The sequence below is a fragment of the Mobula birostris genome, chromosome 13 (genome assembly GCF_030028105.1).
Source record: "Mobula birostris isolate sMobBir1 chromosome 13, sMobBir1.hap1, whole genome shotgun sequence".
NCBI lineage: Eukaryota > Metazoa > Chordata > Chondrichthyes > Myliobatiformes > Myliobatidae > Mobula > Mobula birostris.
In genome coordinates this window covers 108,937,838-108,959,065 of record NC_092382.1, presented here as the reverse complement: position 1 = coordinate 108,959,065, position 21,228 = coordinate 108,937,838, and positions in this window count along the sequence as shown.

Below are 21,228 nucleotides of genomic sequence, written 5' to 3'. Positions count from 1 at the left end.
ACCCACCCTTTCTGTAGCTGTAATAGTATCCCTGACCGGTAATGCCATCCCTCCTCCCCTTTTACACCCCCCATCTATCCCTTTTAAAGCACTGAAGTCCAGGAATATTGAGAATCCTTTCCTGCCCTGGTGCCAGCCGAGTCTCTGTATTGGCCATTACATCATAAGACCATAAGACCATAAGCCAAAGGAGCAGAAGTTTGCCATTCGGCTCATCGAGTCTGCTCCGCCATTTTATCATGAGCTGATCCATTCTCCCATTTAGTCCCTCTCCCCGCCTTCTCACCATAACCTGTAATGCCCTGGCTACTCAGATACCTATCAATCTCTGCCTTAAATACACCCAATGACTTGGCCTCCACTGTCTGCCCGTGGCAACAAATTCCATAGATTCACCACCCTCTGGCTAAACAAATTTCTTCGCATTTCTGTTCTGAACGCTTAAGTCATGCCCTCTCGTACCAGACTCCCCCATCATGGAAAGAACTTCACCACATCCATTCTGTCCATGCCTTTCAACATTCAAAATGTTTCTATGCAGTCTCCCTTCAATCTTCTAAACTCCAAGGAATACAGTCCAAGAGCGGAAAACTTTCCTCATATGTTAACCCTCTCATTCCCGGAATCATTCTAGTGAATCTTCTCTGTACTCTCTCCGACGTCAGCACATCCTTTCTTAAATAAGGAGACCAAAACAGCCCACAGTAACCCAAGTGAGGTCTCACCAGCACCTTATAGAGCCTCAACATCACATCCCTGCTCCTATACTCTATTCCTCTAGAAATGAATGCCAACATTGCATTCGCCTTCTTCACCACCGACTCAACCTGGAGGTTAACCTGAAAGGTATCCTGTATGAGGACTCCCAAGTCCTGTTGCATCTCAGAACTTTGAATTCTTTCCCCATTTAAATAATAGTCTGCCTGTTTATTTCTTCTGCCAACGTGCATCACCATACACTTTCCAACATCGTATTTCATTTGCCACTTCTTTGCCCATTCTTCCAATCTATCCAAGTCTCTCTGCAGACTCTCCGTTTGCTCAGCACCACCAGCCCTTCCAACTATGTTCGTATTATCAGCAAACTTAGCCACAAACCCATCTATTGCATAATCCAAATCGTTGATGTACAATGTAAAAAGAAACGGCCCCAACACGGACCCCTGTGGGACACCACTGGTAATCTCAGAACTTTGAATTCTCTCCCCATTTAAATAATAGTCTGCCTGTTTATTTCTTCTGCCAATGTGCAGGATCCCTTTATTCCCACTCTCTGTTTCCTGCCAATCAGCCAACGCCCTATCCACGTGTGTAACTTTCCCGTCATTCCATGGGCTCTTATCTTGTTCAGTAGACTCATGTGTGGCACCTCATCCAAGGCCTTCTGAAAACCCAAATATACAACATCCACTGCATCTCCCTTGTAGAAATATTAAGAAATATAGAAAATAGGTGCAGGAGCAGGCCGTTCGACCCTTCGAGCCTGCAACTTCATTCAGTATGGTCATGGCTGATCATCCAACTCAGAACCCGATAGCAGCCTTCCCTCCGTACCCCCGATCTCTTTAGCCACAAGAGCCAGATCTAACTCCCTCTTAAAAAAGCCAACGAACTGGCCTCAACTGTTTCCTGTGTCAGAGAATTCCACAGATTCACCACTCTCTGTGTGAAGAAGTTTTTCCTAAACTCGGTCCGAAATGGCTTCCCCTTTATCCTCAAACTGTGACCCCTCGATCTGGACTTCCCCAACTTCTAGAGCAATCTTCCTGCATCTAGCCTTTCCAATCCCTTTAGGATTTTATATGCTTCAATCAGATCCCCCCTCAATCTTCTAAATTCCAGAGACTATAAGCCTAGTCGATCCAGTCTTTTATCATATGAAAGTTCTGCAATCCCAAGAATCAATCTGGTGAACCTTCTTTGTATGTCCTCTATGGCAAGAATGTCTTTCCTCAGATTAGGGGGCCAAAACTGCACAAAATACTCATGGTGTGGTCTCACAAAGGCCTTGTACAACTGCAGTAGTACCTCCCTGCTCCTGTACTGGAATCCTCTCGCTATAAATACCAGCATACCGTTCGCCTTTTTCACCGCCTGCTGTACCTGCATGCCCACTTTCAATGACTGGTGTACAATGACACCCAGGTCTCGTTGCACCTCCCCTTTTCCTAATCGGCCACCATTCAAATAATAATCTGTTTTCCTGTTTTTGCCACCAAAGTGGAAAACCTCACATTTATCCACATTAAATTGCATCTGCCATGAATTTGCCTACTCACCTAACCTATCCAAGTCACCCTGCATCCTCTTAGCATCCTCCTCACAGCTAACACTGCCGCCCAGCTTCGTGTCATCCGCAAACTTGGAGATGCTGCATTTAATTCCCTCATATAGGTCATTAATTATACTGTAAACAACTGGGGTCTCAGCACTGAGCCTTGGGTTACCCCACCAGTCACTCCCTGCCATTCTGAAAAGGTCCCGTTTATTCCACTCTTTGCTTTCTGTCTGCCAACCAATTCTCTATCCACATCAATACCTTACCCCAAATACTGTGTGCTTTAAGTTTGCCCACTAATCTCCTGTGTGGGACCTTGTCAAAAGCCTTTTGAAAATCCAAATATCCCACATCCACTGGTTCTCCCCTATCCACTCTACTATTTACATCCTCAAAAAATTCTATGAAATTCGGCAGACACGATTTTCCTTTCACAAATCCATGCTGACTTTGTCCGATGATTTCACCGCTTTCCAAATGTGCTGTTATCACATCTTTTATTAGTGACTCTAGCATTTTCCCCAACACCGATGTCAGGCTAACCTATAATTCCCCGGTTTCTCTCTCCCTCCGTTTTCAAAAAGCGGGGTTACATTAGCCACCCTCCAATCCTCAGAATCTAGTCCAGTATCTAAAGAGTTTTGAAAAATTATCATCAATGCATCCACTATTTCTTGGGCTACTTCCTTAAGCACTCTGGGATGCAGACCTTCTGGCCCTGGGGATTTATCTGCCTTTAATCTCTTCAATTTACCTAACACCACTTCCCTACGAACATGAGTTTCCCTTAATTCCTCCATCTCACGAGACCCTCTGTCCCCTACTATTTCCGGAAGATTATATATATCCTCCTTAGTGAAGACCGAACCAAAGTAGTTATTCAATTGGTCTGCCATGTCCTTTTTCCCCATAATCAATTCACCTGTTTCTGTCAGTAGGGGACCTACATTTGTCTTAACCAATCATTTTCTTTGTCTAGCCGACTTGTAACTCACTCAAAAAATTGTAATAGGTTTGTCAGGCAGGATTTTCCTTTAAGGAATCCATGCTGAGTTCTGCCTATCTTGCCATATCCCTCTTGGTACTCAGTAACCTGATCCTTGACAATCGACTCCAACAGCATCCCAACCACCGATGTCAAGCTAATAGGTCTATAATTTCCTTTTTGCTTCCTTGCTCCCTTCTTAAACATCTGAGTGACATTTGCAACCTTCCAGTCCTCCGGAACCATGCCAGAATCTATCGACTTTTGAAAGATCATCGCTAATGCCTCCGCAATCTCCACAGCTACTTTCTTCAGAACACGCGGGTGCATTCCATCTGCTCCGGGAGATTTATCTACCTTTAGACTATTCAGCTTCCTGAGTACTTTCTGTGTCGTAATTGTGACTGCGCACATTTCTCTTCTCTGCCTCCCTTGAGTGTCCGGTGTACTGCTGATGCCTTCCTCAGTGAAGACTGACGCAAAATACACATTCAGTTCCTCCGCCATCTCCTTATCATAATTCCATGTATGTATCCAAGCTCTCAGCTCAGCACCTTTGTTCCTGATGTTTCTTGCAGTGAAATACACCCACGTTAGCCCTTCAGCCTTCCTACCTTTACACCCTTTATTCTGCTTCTCTTTCCTCAAAGCCTATCTCCTCCCAGCTTCTTACTTCATTTCCCTTCCCCGATCACTCATCTTTCCCCTCATCTGCTCTCAAGATGTGTATAGGTTTTGAGGGGTATAGATAGGGTGAATAAAATGCACCCTATTCCCATCATTCCCAGAATCACTTGGCGTGGTGGATAGAGACAAAGTAGTTCCGTAATCAGTGACACGTCTGTGCACTACATAAGAGAATGGATACAGTCGGTGACACGACAAACTCACAGGCAAAGTGTCACCTCATCTGGATGGGCAGGTCTGCCAATTGTTGAGACCCGACGTGGATTATAAGCAGAGAATGGATAAACTCGCGTTGTTTTCTCTGCAGCTGCGGAGGCTGAAGGAAAATTTAACAAATGTTTGTCAGATTACAGAGTCACAGATAGAACAGACAATTGGTTTTGTTGAAATATCACAGACGAGGTGGCATGTCTTTATGCTGAGAGGGGTTAAGTTGAAAGGAGTTATGTGGGGCAAGGTTTTGTTGACATCTTGTGGTGGGTGCATGAAATGCCCCTCCAGGGGTGATACTTGAAGCAAATACAACAGAGAGGATCAAGAGACTCTTCAATAGGTACATGAACGTACAGGAAATGGACAAGTGGGGATATTATATTGTTAGATGGCATTAATTCAGTGGGGCATTAAATGAGAAATTAATGGCATGTTTTTCAAATGTTTTGTTCACTGTTCCAAGTTCATAGAACATAGAACATAGAATAGTACAGCACAGTACAGGCCCTTCGGCCCACAATGTTGTGCCGACCCTCAAACCCTGCCTCCAATCTTAGCCCCCAACTTAAATTCCTCCATATACCTGTCTAGTAGTCTCCTAAACTTCACTAGTGTATCTGCCTCCACCACTGACTCAGGCAGTGCATTCTACACACCAACCACTCTCTGAGTAAAAAACCTTCCTCTAATATCCCCCTTGAACTTCCCACCCCTTACCTTAAAGTCGTGTCCTCTTGTATTGAGCAGTGGTGCCCTGGGGAAGAGGTGCTGTCTATCCACTCTATCTATTCCTCTTATTATCTTGTACACCTCTATCATGTCTCCTCTCATCCTCCTTCTCTCCAAAGAGTAAAGGCCTAGCTCCCTTAATCTCTGATCATGATGCATACTCTCTAAACCAGGCAGCATCCTGGTAAATCTCCTCTGTACCCTTTCCAATGCTTTCACATCCTTAATATAGCGAGGTGAGCAGAACTGGACACAGTACTCCAAGTGTGTCCTAACCAGAGTTTTATAAAGCTGCATCATTACATCGCAAATCTTAAACTCCATCCCTCGAATTATGAAAGCTAACACCCCGTAAACTTTCTTAACTACCCTATCCACCTGTGAGGGAACTTACAGGGATCTGTGGACATGTACCCCGAGATCCCTCTGCTCCTCCACTCAACCATGTTTCCTGCCACTTACTTTGTACTCTGCCTTGATGTTTGTGCTTCCAAAGTGTACCACGTCAAACTTCTCCGAGTTGAACTCCATCTGCCACTTCTCAGCCCACTTCTACATCCTGACACTGTCTCGCTGCAATCTTTGACAATCCTCTACACTATCTACAACAGCACCAACCTTTGTGTCATCTGCAAACTTGCCAACCCACCCTTCTACCTCCGCATCCAGGTCGTAAATTAAAATCACAAAATGTAGAGGTCCCAGACCAGATACTTGTGGGACACCACTAGTCACAATCCTCCAATCTGAATGTACTCCCTCCAACACCACCCTCTGCCTTCTGCAGGCAAGACAATTCTGAATCCACCTGGCCAAACCTCCCTGGCTCCCATGCCTTCTGACTTTCTGAATAAGCCTACCGTGTGGAATCTTGTCCAATCTTGTTCCTCGAAATGTTTTTCAACCCTTGGACTGGATCCAGCAGCTCTGGCTGATCTTACCAGTTCTTGTGAAATCTTCATCACTATTCTCCACCTTATACCAACAAATCAAACTGAAAACACTTTCTTGACAGTTCCAGGTAAATTTATTATCAAAACATGTATACATTACCACGTGATTCATGGAGATTCAATTTCTTGCACCGGCTGAGAAGAAAAAAAACACACAATAGAATTTATTAAAAACTGCACAGGAAAAGACAAAGACAGAGAAGCTACCGATGGGCAAGGGTAATAAAGGGTGAAAATAAAAAAAAATACGACTATGATATTGAGTTGTAGACTCTGTGAAAGTGAGTCTGTAGGTTGTGGAATCAGTTGAGATTTGTTGATGAATGAGGTTATCCACACCGGTTCAGGAGCCTGATGGTTGTAGGGTAACAACTGTTCCTGATCAAAGGGGTCCAGCGTCCCTCTCCCAGATGTAGTGGTGAGGAGAGAGCGTATCCTGAATGCTGGGCGTCCTTGATGATAGATGCTGCTTTCCTGTGGCAGTGGCCCATGTGAATCACAAACAGAACCCTCTCCTGCTGGGGAAGTGCAGGATCTAATAGACTGTGAGGCAAGACCCTCTTGAATACATTTGTCCTTGACCGGCATTTCAGGTCCTGGGAGGGAATAAAGTCTCCCTCATGTGGACAGGATCCTGAAATAACTATGGCACAACTGTAGAGCCGATGGGGTGGTGCGTGTGTTTTCCATCTCTTCACTGAAAACCTGAAGGCGGTCGGAGTATTCCTTGGAACCTTCCTCAGAACATCATAGGTCAAAGACTTGGGAATGTCAGAGGCAGCTCGGAAACATAGATTACAGTCTTGGGAATCCTGTAAGCTTCTGGGAGGCAGAGCAGATGACAGCAGGAAGCCCAGCCCAGGATACTGATATTAGACCATAAGAGGACCATGCTGTCAAAACCATGGACACTCTCAGAGGAGGTCCAAAATCTGCCTCCCAATCTGCTCCTCAGTATCTCTGCTGCTACCAGGGGGACTATAGACTACACCCAATAGAATAACTGCTCCCTTCCTGTTCCTGACCTCCACCCATACTGACTCGAAAGAGGATCCTGCTACATTACCCACCCTTTCTGTAGCTTTAATAGTATCCCTGACCGGTAATGCCATCCCTCCTCCCCTTTTACGCCCACCATCTATCCCTTTTAAAGCACTGAAGTCCAGGAATATTGAGAATCCTTTCCTGCCCTGGTGCCAGCCGAGTCTCTGTAATGGCCATTACATCATAAGACCATAAGACCATAAGCCAAAGGAGCAGAAGTTTGCCATTCGGCTCATCGAGTCTGCTCCGCCATTTTATCATGAGCTGATCCATTCTCCCATTTAGTCCCTCTCCCCAGCCTTCTCACCATAACCTTTGATGCCCTGGCTGCTCGAATACCAATCAATCTCTGCCTTAAATACAGCCAATGACTTGGCCTCCACTGTCTGCCCGTGGCAACAAATTGCATAGATTCATCACCATCTGGCTAAAAAAATTTCTTCGCATTTCCGTTCTGAATGGGCACCCTTCAACGCTTAAGTCATGCCCTCTTGTACCAGACTCCCCCATCATGGAAACAACTTCACCACATCCATTCTGTCCATGCCTTTCCACATTCAAAATGTTTCTATGCAGTCTCCCCTCAATCTTCTAAACTCCAAGGAGTACAGTCCAAGAGCGGAAAAAAGTTCCTCATATGTTAACCCTCTCATTCCCGGAATCATTCTAGTGAATCTTCTCTCTGCCCTCTCCAAAGTCAGCACATCCTTTCTTAAATAAGGAGACCAAAACAGCCCACAGTAACCCAAGTGAGGTCTCACCAGCGTCTTATAGAGCCTCAACATCACATCCCTGCTCCTATACCCTATTCCTCTAGAAATGAATGCCAACATTGCATTCGCCTTCTTCACTACCGACTCAACCTGGTGGTTAACCTGAAAGGTATCCTGTATGAGGACTCCCAAGTCCTGTTGCATCTCAGAACTTTGAATTCTCTCCCCATTTAAATAATAGTCTGCCTGTTTATTTCTTCTGCCAATGTGCATCACCATACACTTTCCAACATTGTATTTCATTTGCCACTTCTTTGCCCATTCTTCCAATCTATCCAAGTCTCTCTGCAGACTCTCCATTTCCTTAGCACCACCAGCCCTTCCAACTATGTTCGTATCATCAGCAAGATTAGCCACAAAACCATCTATTCCATAATCCAAATCGTTGATGTACATTGTAAAAAGAAGCGGCCCCAACACGGACCCCTGTGGGACACCACTGGTAACCGGCAGCCAACCAGAATAGGATCCCTTTATTCCCACTCTCTGTTTCCTGCCAATCAGCCAATGCCCTATCCACGTATATAACTTTCCCGTCATTCCATGGGCTCTTATCTTGTTCAGTAGATTCATGTGTGGCACCATATCAAAGGCCTTCTGAAAACCCAAATGTACAACATCCACTGCATCTCCCTTGTAGAAATATATAGAAATATAGAAAATAGGTGCAGGAGCAGGCCGTTCGACCCTTCGAGCCTGCAACTTCATTCAGTATGGTCATGACTGGTCATCCAACTCAGAACCCTAGAGCAACCTTCCCTCCGTACCCCCGATCTCTTTAGCCACAAGAGCCAGATCTAACTCCCTCTTAAAAAAGCCAACGAACTGGCCTCAACTGTTTCCTGTGTCAGAGAATTCCACAGATTCACCACTCTCTGTGTGAAGAAGTTTTTCCTAAACTCGGTCCGAAAAGGCTTCCCCTTTATCCTCAAACTGTGACCCCTCGATCTGGACTTCCCCAAATTCCGGAGCAATCTTCCTGCATCTAGCCTTTCCAATCCCTTTAGAATTTTATACGCTTCAATCAGATCCCCCCTTAATCTTCTAAATTCCAGAGACTATAAGCCTAGTCGATCCAGTCTTTTATCATATGAAAGTCCTGCCATCCCAAGAATCAATCTGGTGAACCTTCTTTGTATGTCCTCTATGGCAAGAATGTCTTTCCTCAGATTAGGGGACCAAAACTGCACAAAGTACTCCAGGTGTGGTCTCACTAAGGCCTTGTACAACTGCAGTAGTACCTCCCTGCTCCTGTATTCGAATCCTCTCGCTATAAATGCCAGCATACCATTTGCCTTTTTCACCGCCTGCTGTACCTGCATGCCCACTTTCAATGACTGGTGTATAATGACACCCAGGTCTCGTTGCACCTCCCCGTTTCCTAATCGGCCACCATTCAAATAATAAACTGTTTTCCTGTTTTTGCCACCAAAGTGGAAAACCTCACATTTATCCACATTAAATTGCATCTGCCATTAATTTGCCCACTCACCTAACCTATCCAAGTCACCCTGCATCCTCTTAGCATCCTCCTCACAGCTAACACTGCCGCCCAACTTTGTGTCATCCGCAAACTTGGAGATGCTGCATTTAATTCACTCATATAGATCATTAATTATATTGTAAACAACTGGGGTCTCAGCACTGAGCCTTGGGTTACCCCACTAGTCACTCCCTGCCATTCTGAAAAGGTCCCATTTATTCCACTCTTTGCTTTCTGTCTGCCAAACAATTCTCTATCCACATCAATACCTTACCCCAAATACTGTGTGCTTTAAGTTTGCCCACTAATCTCCTGTGTGAGACCTTGTCAAAAGCCTTTTGAAAATCCAAATATCCCACATCCACTGGTTCTCCCCTATCCACTCTACTATTTACATCCTCAAAAAATTCTATGAAATTCGTCAGACAAGATTTTCCTTTCACCAATCCATGCTGACTTTGTCCGATGATTTCACCGCTTTCCAAATGTGCTGTTATCACATCTTTTATAAGTGACTCTAGCATTTTCCCCACCACCGATGTCAGGCTAACCTATAATTCCCCAGTTTCTCTCTCCCTCCGTTTTCAAAAAGCGGGGTTACATTAGCCACCCTCCAATCCTCAGAATCTAGTCCAGTATCTAAAGAGTTTTGAAAAATTATCACCAATGCATCCACTATTTCTTGGGCTACTTCCTTAAGCACGCTGGGATGCAGATCATCTGGCCCTGGGGATTTATCTGCTTTTAATCCCTTCAATTTACCTAACACCACTTCCCTACGAACATGAGTTTCCCTTAATTCCTCCATCTCACGAGACACTCTGTCCCCTACTATTTCCGGAAGATTATATATATCCTCCTTAGTGAAGACCGAACCAAAGTAGTTATTCAATTGGTCTGCCATGTCCTTTTTCCCCATAATCAATTCACCTGTTTCTGTCAGTAGGGGACCTACATTTGTCTTAACCAATCATTTTCTTTGTCTGGCCGACTTGTAATTCACTCAAAAAATTGTAATAGGTTTGTCAGGCAGGATTTTCCTTTAAGGAATCCATGCTGAGTTCTGCCTATCTTGCCATATCCCTTAGGTACTCTGTAACCTGATCCTTGACAATCGACTCCAACAACATCCCAAACACCGATGTCGAGCTAATAGGTCTATAATTTCCTTTTTGCTTCCTTGCTCCCTTCTTAAACATCTGAGTGACATTTGCAACCTTCCAGTCCTCCAGAACCATGCCAGAATCTATCGACTTTTGAAAGATCATCGCTAATGCCTCCGCAATCTCCACAGCTACTCTCTTCAGAACACGCGGGTGCATTCCATCTGCTCCGGGAGATTTATCTACCTTTAGACTATTCAGCTTCCTGAGTACTTTCTGTGTCGTAATTGTGATAGTGCACATTTCTCTTCCCTGCCTCCCTTGAGTGTCCGGTATACTGCTGATGCCTTCCTCAGTGAAGACTGACGCAAAATACACGTTCAGCTCCTCCGCCATCTCCTTATCATAATTCCATGTATGTATCCAAGCTCTCAGCTCAGCACCTTTGTTCCTGATGTTTCTTGCAGTGAAATACACCCACGTTAGCCCTTCAGCCTTCCTACCTTTACACCCTTTATTCTGCTTCTCTTTCCTCAAAGCCTATCTCCTCCCAGCTTCTTACTTCATTTCCCTTCCCGATCACTCACCTTTCCCCTCATCTGCTCTCAAGATGTGTATAGGTTTTGTGGGGAATAGATAGGGTGAATAAAATGCACCCTATTCCCATCATTCCCAGAATCACTTGGCGTGGTGGATAGAGACAAAGTAGTTCCGTAATCAGTGACACGTCTGTGCACTACATAAGAGAATGGATACAGTCGGTGACACGACAAACTCACAGGCAAAGTGTCACCTCATCTGGATGGGCAGGTCTGCCACTTGTTGAGACCCGACATGGATTATAAGCAGAGAATGGATAAACTCGCGTTGTTTTCTCTGCAGCTGCGGAGGCTGAAGGAAAATTTAACAAATGTTTGTCAGATTACAGAGTCACAGATAGAATAGGCAATTGGTTTTGTTGAAATATCACAGACGAGGTGGCATGTCTTTATGCTGAGAGGGGTTAAGTTGAAAGGAGATATGTGGGGCAAGGTTTTGTTGACATCTTGTGGTGGGTGCATGAAATGCCCCTCCAGGGGTGATACTTGAAGCAAATACAACAGAGAGGATCAAGAGACTCTACAATAGGTACATGAACGTGCAGGAAATGCACAAGTGGGGATATTATATTGTTAGATGGCATGAGTTCAGTGGGGCATTAAATTAGAAATTAATGGCATGTTTCTCGACTGTTTTGTTCACTGTTCCAAGTTCATAGAACATAGAACATAGAATAGTACAGCACAGTACAGGCCCTTCGGCCCACAATGTTGTGCTGACCATCAAACCCTGCCTCCAATCTTAGCCCCCAACTTAAATTCCTCCATATACCTGTCTAGTAGTCTCTTAAACTTCACTAGTGTATCTGCCTCCACCACTGACTCAGGCAGTGCATTCCACGCACCAACCACTCTCTGAGTAAAAAACCTTCCTCTAATATCCCCCTTGAACTTCCCACCCCTTACCTTAAAGCCATGTCCTCTTGTATTGAGCAGTGGTGCCCTGGGGAAGAGGCGCTGGCTATCCACTCTATCTATTCCTCTTATTATCTTGTACACCTCTATCATGTCTCCTCTCATCCTCCTTCTCTCCAACGAGTAAAGCCCTAGCTCCCTTAATCTCTGACCATAATGCATACTCTCTAAACCAGGCAGCATCCTGGTAAATCTCCTCTGGACCCTTTCCAATGCTTCCACATCCTTCCTATAGTGAGGTGACCAGAACTGGACACAGTACTCCAAGTGTGGCCAAACCAGAGTTTTATAGAGCTGCATCATTACATCGCGACTCTTAAACTCTATCCCTCGACTTGTGAAAGCTAGCACCCCATAAGATTTCTTAACTACCCTATCCACCTGTGAGGCAACTTTCAGGCAACACACATAAAAGTTGCTGGTGAACGCAGCAGGCCAGGCAGCATCTCTGGGAAGAGGTGCAGTCGACGTTTCAGGCCGAGACCCTTCGTCAGGACTAACTGAAGGCGGACATTTACCCCGAGGTCCCTCTGCTCCTCCAGACAACCAGGTATCCAGCCACTTACTTTTTACTCTGCCTTGGAGTTTGTCCTTCCAAAATGTACCACCTCACACTTATCCGAGTTGAACTCCATCTGCCACTTCTCAGCCCACTTCTGCATCCTGTCACTGTCTCTCTGCAATCTTTGACAATCCTCTACACTATCCACAACACCACCAACCTTTGTATCATCTGCAAACTTGCCAACCCACCCTTCTACCTCCGCATCCAGGTCGTAAATAAAAATCACGAAGAGTAGAAGTCCCAGAACAGACCCTTGTGGGACACCACTAGTCACAATCCTCCAATCTGAATACACTCCCTCCACCACCACCCTCTGCCTTCTGCAAGCAAGCCAATTCTGAATCCACCTGGCCAAACCTCCCTGGCTCCCATGCCTTCTGACTTTCTGAATAAGCCTACCGTGTGGATTCTTGTCAAATCTTGTTCCTTGGAATGTTTTTCAACCCTTGGACTGGATCCAGCAGCTCTGGCTGATCTTACCAGCTCTTGTGAAATCTTCATCACTATTCTCCACCTTATACCAACAAATCAAACCTACAATTTTTTCTTGACAATTTCAGGTAAATTTATTATCAAAACATGTATACATTACCACGTGATTCATGGAGATTCAATTTCTTGCACCTGTTGAGAAGGAAAAAAAAACACACAGCAGAATTTATTAAAAACTGCACAGGAAAAGACAAAGACAGAGAAGCTACCGATGGGCAAGGATAATAAAGGGTGAAAATAAAAAAAAATACGACTATGATATTGAGTGGTAGACTCTGTGAAAGTGAGTCTGTAGGTTGTGGAATCAGTTGAGATTTGTTGATGACTGAGGTTATCCACACCGGTTCAGGAGCCTGATGGTTGTCGGGTAACAACTGTTCCTGAACAAAGGGGTCCAGCGACCCTCTCCCAGATGTAGTGGTGAGGAGAGAGCGTATCCTGAATGCTGGGCGTCCTTGATGATAGATGCTGCTTTCCTGTGGTAGTGGCCCATGTGAATCACAAACAGAACCCTCTCCTGCTGGAGAAGTGCAGGATCTAATAGACTGTGAGGCAAGATCCTTGTGAATACATTTGTCCTTGACCAGCATTTCAGGTCCTGGGAGGGAAAAAAGTCTCCCTCATGTGGACAGGATCCTGAAATAACTATGGCACAACTGTAGAGCCGATGGGGTGGTGCGTGTGTTTTCCACTCTTCACTGAAAACCTCAAGGAGGTTGACGTATTCCTCGGAAACTTCCTCAGAACATCATAGGTCAAAGACTAGGGAATGTCAGAGGCAGCTCGGAAACATAGATTACAGTCTTGGGAATCCTGTAAGCTTCTGGGAGGCAGAGCAGATGACAGCAGGAAGCCCAGCCCAGGATACTGCCATTAGACCATAACAGGGCCTTGCTGTCAAAACCATGGACACTCTCAGAGGAGGTCCAAAATCTGCCTCCCAATCTGCTCCTCAGTATCTCTGCTGCTACCAGGGGGCCTGTAGAATACTCCCAATAGATTAAATGCTCCTGCCTGTTCCTGACTTCCACCCATACTGACTCAAAAGAGGATCCTGCTACGTTACCCACCCTTTCTGTAGCTTTAATAGTATCCCTGACCGATAATGCCATCCCTCCTCCCCTTTTACGCCCACCATCTATCCCTTTTAAAGCACTGAAGTCCAGGAATACTGAGAATCCTTTCCTGCCCTGGTGCCAGCCGAGTCTCTGTAATGGCCATTACATCATAAGACCATAAGACCATAAGCCAAAGGAGCAGAAGTTTGCCATTCGGCTCATCGTGTCTGCTCAGCCATTTTATCATGAGCTGATCCATTCTCCCATTTAGTCCCTCTCCCCTGCCTTCTCACCATAACCTTTGATGCCCTGGCTACTCAGATACCTATCAATCTCTGCCTTAAATACACCCAATGACTTGGCCTCCACTGTCTGCCCGTGGCAACAAATTCCATAGATTCACCACCCTCTGACTAAAAAAATTTCTTCGCATTTCTGTTCTGAATGGGCGCTCTTCAACGCTTAAGTCATGCCCTCTCGTACCAGACTCCCCCATCATGGAAACAACTTCACCACATCCATTCTGTCCATGCCTTTCAACATTCAAAATGTTTCTATGCAGTCTCCCCTCAATCTTCTAAACTCCAAGGAGTACGGTCCAAGAGCGGAAAATCATTCCTCATATGTTAACCCTCTCATTCCCGGAATCATTCTAGTGAATCTTCTCTCTGCCCTCTCCAACGTCAGCACATCCTTTCTTAAATAAGGAGACCAAAACAGCCCACAGTAACCCAAGTGAGGTCTCACCAGCGCCTTATAGAGCCTCAACATCACATCCCTGCTCCTATACTCTATTCCTCTAGAAATGAATGCCAACATTGCATTCGCCTTCTTCACTACTGACTCAACCTGGAGGTTAACCTGAAAGGTATCCTGTATGAGGACTCCCAAGGCCGGTTACATCTCAGAACTTTGAATTCTCTCCCCATTTAAATAATAGTCTGCCTGTTTATTTCTTCTGCCAATGTGCATCACCATACACTTTCCAACATCGTATTTCATTTGCCACTTCTTTGCCTATTCTTCCAATCTATCCAAGTCTCTCTGCAGACTCTCCATTTCCTCAGCACTACCGGCCCTTCCAACTATGTTCGTATCTTCAGCAAGATTAGCCACAAAACCATCCATTGCATAATCCAAATCGTTGATGTACAATGTAAAAAGAAACGGCCCCAACACGGACCCCTGTGGGACACCACTGGTAACCGGCAGTCAACCAGAATAGGATCCCTTTATTCCCACTCTCTGTTTCCTGCCAATCAGCCAACGCCCTATCCACGTATGTAACTTTCCCATCATTCCATGGGCTCTTATCTTGTTCAGTAGACTCATGTGTGGCACCTTATCCAAGGCCTTCTGAAAACCCAAATATACAACATCCACTGCATCTCCGTGGTAGAAATATATAGACTCTTAAACTCTATCCCTCGACTTGTGAAAGCTAGCGCCCCATAAGCTTTCTTAACTACCCTATCCACCTGTGAGGCAAATTTCAGGCAACACACATAAAAGTTGCTGGTGAACACAGCAGGCCAGGCAGCATCTCTAGGAAGAGGTGCAGTCGACGTTTCAGTCCGAGACCCTTCGTCAGGACTAACTGAAGGCGGACATTTATCCCGAGGTCCCTTTGCTCCTCCAGACAACCAGGTATCCAGCCACTTACTTTTTACTCTGCCTTGGAGTTTGTCCTTCCAATGTGTACCACGTCAAACTTCTCCGGGTTGATCTCCATCTGCCACTTCTCAGCCCACTTCTGCATCCTGTCAATGTCTCTCTGCAATCTTTGACAACCCTCTACACTACGTACAACAGCACCAACCTTTGTATCATCTGCAAACTTGCCAACCCACCCTTCTACCTCTGCATCCAGGTCGTAAATAAAAATCACGAAAAGTAGAGGTCCCAGAACAGACCCTTGTGGGACACCACTAGTCACAATCCTCCAATCTGAATGTACTCCCTCCACCACCACCCTCTGCCTTCTGCAGGCAAGATAATTCTGAATCCACCTGGCCAAACCTCCCTGGCTCCCATGCCTTCTGACTTTCTGAATAAGCCTACCGTGTGGAATCTTGTCCAATCTTGTTCCTCGGAATGTTTTTCAACCCTTGGACTGGATCCAGCAGCTCTGGCTGATCTTACCAGTTCTTGTGAAATCTTCATCACTATTCTCCACCTTATACCAACAAATCAAACTGAAAACCCTTTCTTGACAGTTCCAGGTAAATTTATTATCAAAACATGTATACATTACCACGTGATTCATGGAGATTCAATTTCTTGCACCTGTTGAGAAGGAAAGAAAAATACACAATAGAATTTATTAAAAACTGAACAGGAAAAGACAAAGACAGAGAAGCTACTGATGGGCAAGGGTAATAAAGGGTGAAAATAAAAAAAAATACGACTATGATATTGAGTTGTAGACTCTGTGAAAGTGAGTCTGTAGGTTGTGGAATCAGTTGAGATTTGTTGATGAATGAGTTTATCCACACCGGTTCAGGAGCCTGATGGTTGTAGGGTAACAACTGTTCCTGAACAAAGGGGTCCAGCATCCCTCTCCCAGATGTAGTGGTGAGGAGAGAGCGTATCCTGAATGCTGGACGTCCTTGATGATAGATGCTGCTTTCCTGTGGCAGTGGCCCATGTGAATCACAAACAGAACCCTCTCCTGCTGGGGAAGTGCAGGATCTAATAGACTGTGAGGCAAGACCCTCTTGAATACATTTGTCCTTGACCAGCATTTCAGGTCCTGGGAGGGAATAAAGTCTCCCTCATGTGGACAGGATCCTGAAATAACTATGGCACAACTGTAGAGCCGATGGGGTGGTGCGTGTGTTTTCCATCTCTTCACTGAAAACCTCAAGGAGGTCGACATATTCCTCGGAAACTTCCTCAGGACATCATAGGTCAAAGACTAGGGAATGTCAGAGGCAGCTCGGAAACATAGATTACGGTCTTGGGAATCCTGTGAGCTTCTGGGAGGCAGAGCAGATGACAGCAGGAAGCCCAGCCCAGGATACTGCCATTAGACCATAACAGGACCATGCTGTCAAAACCATGGACACTCTCAGAGGAGGTCCAAAATCTGCCTCCCAATCTGCTCCTCAGTATCTCTGCTGCTACCAGGGGGACTATAGAATACACCCAATAGATTAACTGCTCCCTTCCTGTTCCTGCCTTCCACCCATACTGACTCGAAAGAGGATCCTGCTACATTACCCACCCTTTCTGTAGCTGTAATAGTATCCCTGACCAGTAATGCCATCCCTCCTCCCATTTTACGCCCCCCTCCATCCCTTTTAAAGCACTGAAGTCCAGGAATATTGAGAATCCTTTCCTGCCCTGCTGCCTGCCAAGTCTCTGTAATGGCCATTACATCATAAGACCATAAGACCATAAGCCAAACGAGCAGAAGTTTGCCATTCGGCTCATCGTGTCTGCTCCGCCATTTTATCATGAGCTGATCCATTCTCTGAAGCACCTTCAATTACTCCAGAAGACTGAGGTTTGGTAAAAATACTGAAAGGCTTTTATTCGTTGTACAATACGACGTCCACAGTGAGTGTCTGCCCCCAGAGTGAGGACGAGGGGCAAGGCGAACACCTTTATACAGGTCACGCTGGGAGGAGCCACAGGGGCAGTGAGCAGAGGGGTGTGTCCAGACAGGTAACCGAGTTACAACAAATATACATGGTTTACCACATTCACCCCTCCTTTTTTTTTAAAAAGGAGTCCCGCGGGGTGAAGTGACTGACAATATTTACAAGAAGTATATTTACAGGTCAAGTCTATCAGGCGGTCGAGTCCGTCGCTGTGATCGACAAGCATCGGCGATGGTGGTTGTGCTGGCTCCGGCCTGACTTCAGGTGCCAGCACGTTAGGCGTCGGTAATCCCTCCTGCGGGCGCCAGGTCGCGGATGGAGACCGTGTCCTCCCGCCCATCAGGTAAAACCACGTAGGCATACTGGGGGTTCGCATGAAGTAAGTGAACCCTCCCGACTATCGGGAAGTATTTATGGCTCCTCGCATGTTTCCGGAGCAGCACTGGCCCCGGGGACGTCAGCCAAGGTGGTAGGGTGGTCCCAGTGGTCGATTTTCTGGGAAACGAAAAGAGCCGCTCATGGGGGGTGGCATAACAGGGAGCGGATGGAGTGGAGTGCCTCGGGAAGGACGTCTTGCCAGCGGGAGACTGGCAGTCCCTTTGACCTGAGGGCTAAGAGTGTGGCTTTCCACACTGTGCCATTCTCCTTCTCTACCTGTCCATTCCCCCGGGGATTACAGCTCGTGGTCCTACTGGTCGCAACTCCCCTAGCCAGTAGATATTGGTCACTCATAAACGAGGACGCTCTGTCACTGTGGATATAGCATGGGTATCCGAACAGAGTGAAGAACTTGCGCAGGGCTTTTACAACTGACGTGGTAGTGGTGTCGGGGCAGGGATGGCGAAGGGGAACCGCGAGTACTCGTCAATTACGTTAAGAAAGTACACATTGCGGTCGGTGGAGGGAAGGGGGCCCTTAAAGTCGACACTCAGTCGCTCAAAGGGGCGGGTGGCCTTGATGAGTGGTGCCTTTTCGGTTCGGTAGAAGTGCGGTTTGCACTCTGTGCAGACTTGGCAGTCCCTGGTCATCATCCTGATCTCCTCAAGGGAGTAAGGCAGGTTCCGGGCTTTCACGAAGTGGAAAAGCCGGGTGACTCCCGGGTGGCAAAGCTCTACATGCAGGGCGTATAGCCGGTCGATCTGCGCGCTGGCGCACGTTCCCCGGGATAGGGCGTCGGAGGGCTCGTTGAGCTTCCCAGGCCTGTACATGATGTCATAGTTGTAGGTGGAGAGTTCGATTCTCCACCTCAGGATTTTATCATTTTTGATTTTGCTCCGCTGCTGATTACTGAACATGAATGCGACTGAGCGCTGGTCAGTTAGCAGGGTGAACCTTTTGCCGGCAAGATAGTGCCTCCAGTGCCTTATAGCTTCCACTATGGCCTAGGCCTCTTTCTCCACCGTGGAGTGCCGAAGTTCAGGGCCTTGAAGGGTACGGGAGAAGAACACCACTGGTCTTCCTGCCTGGTTAAGGGTAGCAGCCAGCGCAAAGTCGGAGGCGTCACTCTCTACTTGGAAGGGAATGGCCTCATTCACCGCATGCATTGCTGCTTTGGCAATGTCCCCTTTTATGCGGTTGAAGGTCGCGTGGGCCTCGGCAGAGAGGGGAATGTGGTGGACTTGACCAGGGGGCGGGCCTTGTCTGCATAGTTAGAGACCCATTGGGCGTAATATGAAAAGAAGCCCAGGCACCTTTTGAGTGCTCTGAGGGTATTGGGAAGAGGGAGTTCCAACAAGGGGCGCATACGGTTGGGGTCAGGGCCAATGACTCCATTCTCCACGACCCACCCAAGGACAGCAAGTCGGTTGGTCCCAAATACACAGTTGTCCTTGTTATAGGTGAGGTTGAAAGATTTGGCCGCTTGGAGAAATTTTTGGAGGTTGTTGTCGTGATCCTGCCGGTCGTGGCCGCAGATGGTGATGTTATCCAGATATGGGAACGTGGCCTTCAGTTGGCACTGGTCCACCATCCGGTCCATTGCCCTCTGGAAGACAGATACACCATTCGTGACACCAAAGGGGACGCGCAGGAATTGATAAAGCCTGCCGTCCGCCTCGAAGGCAGTGTAAGGGCGGTCCTCCAGGTGGATGGGCAGCTGATGGTAAGCGGATTTTAGGTCTATGGTCGAGTACACCTTGTACTGTGCTATCTGATTGACATTATCCGTGATGCGGGTATCGATCGATCCCTGGAATCAATCTGGTGAACCTTCTTTGTATGTCCTCTATGGCAAGAATGTCTTTCCTCAGATTAGGGGACCAAAACTGCACAAAATACTCATGGTGTGGTCTCACAAAGGCCTTGTACAACTGCAGTAGTACCTCCCTGCTCCTGTACTCGAATCCTCTTGCTGTGAATGCCAGCATACCATTCGCCTTTTCACCGCCTGCTGTACCTGCATGCCCACTTTCAATGACTGGTGTATAACGACACCCAGGTCTTGTTGCACCTCCCATTTTCCTAATCGGCCACCATTCAAATAATAATCTGTTTCCCTGTTTTTGCCACCAAAGTGGAAAACCTCACACTTATCCACATTAAATTGCATCTGCCATGAATTTGCCCACTCACCCAATCTATCCAAGTCACCCTGCATCCTCTTAGCATCGTCCTCACAGCTAACACTGCCACCCAGCTTCGTGTCATCCGCAAACTTGGAGATGCTGCATTTAATTCCCTCATCTAGGTCATTAATTATATTGTAAACAACTGGGGTCCCAGCACTGAGCCTTACAGTACCCCACTAGTCACCGCCTGCCATTCTGAAAAGGTCCCGTTTATTCCACTCTTTGCTTCCTGTCTGCTAACCAATTCTCTATCCACATCAATACCTACCCCCAATACCGTGTGCTTTAAGTTTGCCCACTAATCTCCTGTGTGGGACCTTGTCAAAAGCCTTTTGAAAATCCAAATATCCCACATCCACTGGTTCTCCCCTATCCACTCTACTAGTTACATCCTCAAAAAATTCTATGAAATTCGTCAGACAAGATTTTCCTTTCACCAATCCATGCTGACTTTGCCCGATGATTTCCCCGCTTTCCAAATGTGCTGTTTTCACATCTTTTATTAGTGACTCTATCATTTTCCCCACCACCGATGTCAGGCTAACCTATAATTCCCCGGTTTCTCTCTCCCTCCGTTTTCAAAAAGCGGGGTTACATTAGCCATCCTCCAATCCTCAGAATCTAGTCCAGTGTCTAAAGAGTTTCGAAAAATTATCACTAATGCATCCACAATTTTTTGGGCTACTTCCTTAAGCACTCTGGGATGCAGATCATCTGGCCCTGGGGATTTATCTGCCTTTAATCCCTTCAATTTACCTAACACCACTTCCCTACGAACATGAGATTCCCTTAATTCCTCCATCTCACGAGACCCTCTGTCCCCTACTATTTCCGGAAGATTATATATATTCTCCTTAGTGAAGCCCGAACTAAAGTAGTTATTCAATTGGTCTGCCATGTCCTTTTTCCCCATAATCAATTCACTTGTTTCTGTCTGTAGGGGACCTACATTTGTCTTTACCAGTCTTTTCCTTTTTACATATCTATAAAAGCTTTTACAGTCAGTTTTTATGTTCCCTGCCAGTTTTCTCTCATAATCTTTTTCCCCCTTCCTAATTAAGCCCTTTGTCCTCCTCTGCTGAACTCTGAATTTCTCCCAGTCCTCAGGTGAGCCACTTTCTCTGGCTAATTTTTATGCTTCTTCTTTGGAATTGATACTATCCCTAATTTCTCTGTAGG